Below are 7,646 nucleotides of genomic sequence, written 5' to 3' on the forward strand. Positions count from 1 at the left end.
TATAAATGTCTTAACACAATGACTATGAGAATGACATGAAGGCTATGTTGGCCAATTGGATGAGAATGTTTCAAATTGTATATGGAAACAACACACTGTACCCCATGATAGTATTAATGTGCACAACTATGATTTAATAAAAAAAATTTAAAAAAGAATATGCTCTAAGAATAGGGATAAAAGTTGTTTGGCTCCCCTGAATACCAACATTTCATCACAGATCTTAATTGTAAATAAGGAGAAATATGATGCAATCTCTGACATAATTAAAACTGGGTAAACCATATTAGGTGTGTCCTGGAAAATAGTTTGTCAAGTATTTGTCCAGGTCTATTATAGCTACTGAGCAAATGGATTGGCATGAATGTGCACATCATTAAGAGGTGAAAGTTGTGGGTCTAGTTTCAGTCTTCTACAGGTCACCAACCAGTTCACCTAGCACCATTTGTTAAATAGGGAATCTTTTCCCCACTGAATATTCTTGATTGTCTTATTGAACATCAAATGACAGTAAGTAGCTGGGTTCATCTCTTGGTTCTCTATTCTGTTCCATACATCTGTCTCTCTGTTTTTGTGCCAGTACCATGCTGTTTTGATCACTATTGATTTATAGTATAGCCTAAGGTCTGGTAGTGTGATTACTCCTGATTTGTTTTTATTTCTGAGTAATGTCTTGGCTAATTGAGGTTTTTTCTGATTCCATATAAAGCGAAGTATTATTTTTTTGAGGTCTCTAAAGTATGACATTGGTGCTTTAATAGAGATTGTATTAAAATTGTATATTGCTTTCGGTAGTATGGACATTTTAACAATGTTGATTCTTCCCAGCCATGAAGCATGGTATGTTTTTCCATTTGTTGACATCTTCAGCTATTTCTTTTCTCAATTCCTCTACTAGATATATATCCAGAAGACCAAAAATCACTTTATAACAAAGATATTTTCACCATATGGTTTATTGCAGCCCAATTCATAATTGCTAAGTCATGGAAGAAGCTCAAGTGCCCATTGACCCATCAATGGATTAATAAATTGTGGTATATGTACACCATAGAATATTATACAGCCTTAAAAAAGATGGAGACTTTACCTTTTTTATGTTTACATGGATGGAGCTGGAACATATTCTTCTAAGCAAGTATCTCAAAAATGGAAGAAAAATTATCCAATGTACTCAGCCCTACTATGAAACCAATTTATAAGCACTCACACTTCCCTATGAAAGCTTTAACCCAACTACAGCCCAAGATGAAGGCGAAAGAGGAGGGGGAGGGGGGAGTATGGGTGGAAGGAGGGTAATTGGTGGGGCCACACCTATAGTGGATTTTACAAGGGTACATGTTAAATCTAAGTGTAAAAGATAAATGTCTTAACACAATAACTAAGAAAATGCCATGAAGGCTATGTTAACCAGTTTGATGAAAGTATTTCAAATTGTATATAAAACCAGCACATGGTACCCCATGACTGCATTAATGTACACAGTGATTATTTAATTAAAAAAAAGAATAAAAAAAAATCGGGGTGGTGAGTGTATGCGGGTGTTCTGAGAACCATCCGTCCTGCCTGTGCAAACAGAAATGAAGGCTGTGTGTCTTGAGAGGTGTGTGTGTGCACGCGTGCCAATAGTGATTTTCTTCTTCTGAAGAAGAGGCGTCCTCTTTCTCCCTAAGTGCCACCCAGTGCTGCCCAGAACATGCTGGATTTGAGTCCAGTATTAAAGTTGTGGTTTTGTGGCCTTTGCACACAAACAGTGTGGTTTGGGCTCTCAGAGGCTGCTCTACCCCCAGCATTTTATGAGTCTGTGGAAAGTGTCTCCTGGCTGTGGATTTATTAAATCCTTTCCTCACAAAGCGAGGCCCGTTTATTCAAACACAAGGAACCTCGACATAGTTTATATTTTTATGTCATTGCTCATCAAATGGAAAATAGAACGTTGTCTTTGTTATTAGATGAACCTTTCCTGTTAGTATAGAAAGTTCATAGTTTAGTACCCGGGAATTGCATTATTTTTCTATGTTTTCACTGAGAAACAGAGATTCAGGAATTGGACTGTGGGTGAAAATTGTGGAATAGTTTAAGAAAGTATCATGTAAGTGCCTCAGTATCAGTATCAAAATAAAGCATTCTATTTCCTTCTATTTCTTATACTGTTTTATGTATTTCATTCCATAAAATAAAGTATCTATGTAAGATAATATTGTTACTATCTATGTCATATAATAGATTATATATCTGTGTATTATAATAGATAGCTTATGACTATCTATATAATAGATTATACATTGTATCTATATTATATTTATGTAATATAACAGATACTTTATTTTATGGAATGAATATATAACTAGTATAATAGATGATGAAAATAAAGTAGTTTCATTAGGAATAAACAGTAATATATGTTTATATGTCAGACTTGTGTTTATAGTGTCATTTCTAAAATGCTTTCTTAATTCTTTTTCACCCTTTGCGTACTTTTTACCACTCTCTGCAGCATAGCTGACATTGAAATCTTAGTCCCTTGCAACCTTGATTTTGGCCCTTTGGCGTCACTGAAAGGTCGAGGGAAAGTGGATGCCCACAGAGGGCAAAATTCTAGCCACAGTTTTCATTTCTTTTTTCTTCCTTGAAGATAAATGAGTGCTGTGTCTCAGAGGGGCTGAGAGTTTAGAAGGGAAACTGATAAAGATCCAGATTCTACTTTATGGGTCAAGTCAGGTTGAAGGTGAAGCCACCCAGTCCTTTGAAAACCACTGCTAATTAAGGCAAAGCGCGCTGATCACGTGAGGCTGAGAGGTACCATTTGAATGGATCTTTTGATACAGCTCTGTGTGTTGGTGACCGACAGAAGGGAGATAGATGGATTGCAGCCTTTCACCTAGCCGTGCTGCCATGGTGACATTTATAACACGCTATGTTGCTGTGGAATATTTTCTGCGTTCTCATTGTGGGAATTATAATTATTCAGCTAGTCGTCCCGTAACAAGTTTGGGTCCCCTAAGGGAATGATGAATGGACCGTTAGTGATGGAATTGCATTAGAGAGTCACCTGCTTTATTTTGCTGCATGACCTTCAGAAAAATGAGATGATTTTTAAAAGAAAATGGTTAGAGGCTATCTGTGGTTTAAGTGCTGGTCTTTTGCTATTATTTGAAACCTAAACATTTCTCAAGGATCCCTTTATCAATTTTCTTCTCCGCTAATGGGTGTTTTCTTGCACGTGTGGCTTTTGGGCGAGACATCAGTCCCAGGTTGTTCTCCAAAATAGGCCTCCCCGCCCGGTGGCTGTCAGAAAGCAGCAGTTGCGAGAGCGGCCTGTGACTTTACATACTGACTCGCTGACATTCGTCTTAGGAGCAGCGGAGAGAGCCCACAGGATTGCTTTCCTGAACCGGTTATAATTTCTCTGGGGATACCGTGTCGTAGTGGGAGGCTGAAGGGAGAAAATGTCAGCATGGATTAATAAGCTTATCACAGAGAGGGGCGTTCTTTTAGGACGTGTGTAGGAATTACGGGAAATGAAAACTTTTTCATTCCTCTCTGTGTTTCCGGTTGCACTCAGCTTTCAGTCTGGGAAGTCCTGCATGTTTTAGTTCTTCCTCTGCTTCTGCTCGTCCGTCCATCTGTCTGTTCGGCCTGGGAGTCCCCTGCCTGCAGCTGGATGACATGGCTGCAGGGACCTCCTTTGCATGGCGTGTGGGAGGGCAAGGAGAGTGGGTCCTAAAGAGGCTTTCTCTAAATTCCCTTCTTCTCCGGCCTGCTTCAGTCGTGCCCTTGTGGGATTACCTTTCTGACTCTGGCACCTGTGGTTTGCCAAGGCATTTATTGGTGTCTCTTCCTGACAGTCTGGCTTCTCTTTTTCATCTTCCAGAAATTTACAGTGTACTTTTTCATACTGATTCTCATCCATGTCAGATATTTTACTATTATGGGTTTATTCTTTTGAATTCCTTTGCTCTAATTTTAATAGGGTCAAGAGCAGAAAGAATATGAGAGAATTGTGCGTGTCCCATCAGCCTTTTTGAACCAGAAGCCCCTCAATTGATTTTTAAATCTCTCCCTCAATGTTTTATTTGTGGCAGGAAAATCCTTTCAAAAGGTAATGAGTCCTGGGGAACATCCTTATTCTTTGTTGAGAGATGCTGTGGTGTGAATGTGTCCCCTAAAATTTGTATGTTGAAACTTAATCATCGATGTGATGGTATTAAGAGCTGGGCCTTTAAAAGGTGATGAATTGTGAGGTTGGAGCCCTAGTGGATGAGAGTGGGGACCTCGTGAAAGGGCGTCAGGGACAGGTTCATTCTCTCCTGCTTGTGCCTTGTGAGGTTGCAGTGTCCCCCCCCTTGCTCTCCGTCACCTCACCATGTGAAGCCTCCTGGAAGGTGCCATGTATGAAAAATGGGCCTTCACCAGACACTAAACCTGCTGGCACCTTCATGTTGAACTTTCCAGACATCTCGGGAATCCTGAGGAAATCCATTTTTCTTTATAGACTGGCCAGTCTCAGGGATTTTGTTATAGCAGGATGGACAGACCACGACAACATACAGACGGCGCTGTGTGAAACTGTTGCCTAAGCTGTGTTATGTGGCAAGGCAGACATTTTGAGCACACAACCAATATTATACCATTTCTAAAGGTTTGAAAATTGCAGGTGGTATGGCGGTGGTAGCCTTTAATCTCATTTGTTGTGCCATAGTGACTTTGGTGGTTAAAAGCAGGGACTCTGGGTTCAGCATTCAACTGGGCTCTTACGTGCTTAACCCGAATAAGCTGCGGTTTCCTTATCTGTAAAACGGACTATGACTTGCCTCCCAGAGCTGTCAGATTCAATTCTGCACATTCAAAAATGTGCAAATATTTGAAAAGCACCCACACATAGTTGGCATTCAAGGTAGCCACCAGAGATATGAGGATCATAGTGGTGTACAAGTTGCTTCTTTGGTCTGTAGAAACTCTGGGATTATGACTGGGGATTGTTTTTTGCAGACAGAATCACGTGTGATTTCAAACTACCCAGTAGACAAGAGACAATGCTTACTTTCTCACTGGGAAGACTGCCATCCTCAAAACTTTATCAAATTCGAATTTTATATCTCTGTGAAGAATGACAAAGTTCCAAAATAAGAATGTTTGAAACATGTGTTTATTCTGGAAGATATTATGGCCCTTAGTGGAGAAGGATTGTATTACATGAATGCAAGTATTGTATAGAGGTAATAATAAATGGATAAATTTTGGGGGGGGGATAATGAGGAGCAACCTAATATACAGTTCATACAATTAATAAAAAACAAATCAACGCTACCAGACTTATTCAGGTTGGGTCTTTGCAGGAGGGGAAGAATATAAGTAAGTAAAGGAGAGTGAAGGAAGCCGTGCTGATGAGTATGTTTGCGTGCAGAATGTTCAAAAGAAGAATATAAATGTACAGTAACAGAGGTGTGCTTCAAAGAAATTTTACCCCCCAAACTATTTATTCTTCTCAGGCTATCCTAATCTATGCCTCTTATCTTCAGCTGGCATTTTTCTTCTTTGCACATCAGATGTTTTTCCTGGGAAAGCAGTCCTCCTCGTAGTTAACTTTTTGTCCTATATTTAATTTTTAATTAAATCATAAATTATATACATTTATGGGGTATAAGATGATGACTTGATATACAATGTGGAATTCTTAGCTCAAAAGGATTAATAGAACCATCACCTTGCTTACTTATTTTTTGTGGTAAGACATTTATAATTTATTCTTAGTTATTCTGAAATATATTATAGTCTCATCCTTTGCAGGTAGGACTTAGAGAGGAGTATGGCTTTCCTGAAGTATAATATATGTTGAGTCCTTAACTATTTGTATACTTATGGGCCAACCAACTTTACTCTGGGAATTTATATGAAGGAAAGAAAAAACAAGTATCTAGTTATAATCATTTTTATTGCAATATTTCTCGTAAAAAATGGTACTTAGTAAGGGAATTAGTTACTAATATAATAATATGATACAATGAAATTAAAAAGGATTGGTATAGTAGATACGACATTTTTTTTTTTTCCTGCAGGAGTACAGGTGTTATGCACAGTGGAATGGATCAGGCATGTCGGTAGAACATTAAATGTAATCAGTTAATCTATTTGTGTGGCACATCCCTATTAGCTAAATCCTACAGTCTTAATAGCACCAAATAAAGGCAAAAATACCATGGGTTGAATTGTATTTTACAGTTTTCTAAAATTTCAAATTGCTCAGAGTAATTTTTTTCCCCATAATATTATAGCCTCACATTTTTATGATCTTGCTAACTTATTGAGATTGGGTCAGAGAGGAACGCAAGATCAGCTACTATTTGGTGCTTTATTCTTCATCTAAGAACAGACTTAGGAAAACCTGGAATGCTTTTACCCTTCTACCTATTCAGTTGTGGCTGCCAGCAGACTGACAGCTCCTCCAGGCCAAGAACTGTATGGTCTTGGCACCCTGTCGGCCTGATGCACGGGCAGTGGTACCAATAAAGCCATAGGCATGGCTATTGTGTGTCTGGGTGTGTCTGTGAGCACATGCAGATGTGAGGCACTTTGATTTGACAAGCATCAGGGAGTCAAAGCTAAACCTGAGCTGAATCTACCTCAAGACTCAGTCATGTCTATAGAGTTGGCACTTTCTGAGGAATGTTTTTAAGGACAATGGAAAGCTTCTCAGGAGGAGACTCATTCTGAGCTTATAGCCAGAGCATGTTCCACATTCCAAGAAGCATGTAAAACAATTTCCTGGCACTCTTCACAGCAATGCTAGGAGGCAGATGATATTATTCCCATTTTGTTGCTGAAGAAACTAAATCTTATGTCAGTTGCCCAGAACACATAGAAAGCACAAAAGTCTGACAATTAAGTTCATGAACTCATCGTAGAAAAAGTGCTAAATACCTCAGTGCTGAGTATCATGACAATCACCTTTGAAGTACTCCCTTTGGGAAGCTAAGTCTAGTCCATTCTTCATAGCAACTTTGGAACTCTTTTTCTGGCACAACCATTGGAGCTATCATTCTACAGCACACAAAAGCATACAACAATAATGAATGGTACTCAGTAAGATACCATCACATGTTAATATGAACACAGCTGTGAGACACTGATATGCCAGGGTTGTGAAACCTTACAGAGTTGTTTGTACAGTGCTGCCAATGTAAGTGCATGGTGGCAAGTTCATGAATGATGATCATTCCAGAAAAAGAGCTTCAAAATTGCTTTGAGGGGTGGACTATGTGCTGGTGTTAGCACATATCCTTCCAAAGGGAATATATCAAAGGTGACCATAGTGATATTCAGCAATGAGGTATGTAGCACTTTTTTCTAGGATGAGTTTGCAAACTTCATCATCAGTCCTGGCAAATTGAAGAGAATAGCCTCAGGGCAGTCTAAATCCAGATCTGCTCTCCTAACTGGCAGTTGAACCCCTCTCGTGATTGACCCAGAGCCTCAGCTCCCAGCACCCCTCCATGAGGAAGTCTTGTTACCTCAGAGCAAACTCCTACTTTGTGATTACTCTGACATATAATCAAAGCTGACATTTACCTCGTAAGGCCTTTTAATATTTTATTCTTGAAAGATTAGACAAATGTTTAGCAGTAGTGGAACAGAATAAAATATTA

This window comes from Otolemur garnettii, unplaced genomic scaffold (genome assembly GCF_000181295.1).
Source record: "Otolemur garnettii isolate 467f Iridium unplaced genomic scaffold, OtoGar3 scaffold00035, whole genome shotgun sequence".
In the NCBI taxonomy this organism is placed as follows: Eukaryota; Metazoa; Chordata; class Mammalia; order Primates; family Galagidae; genus Otolemur; species Otolemur garnettii.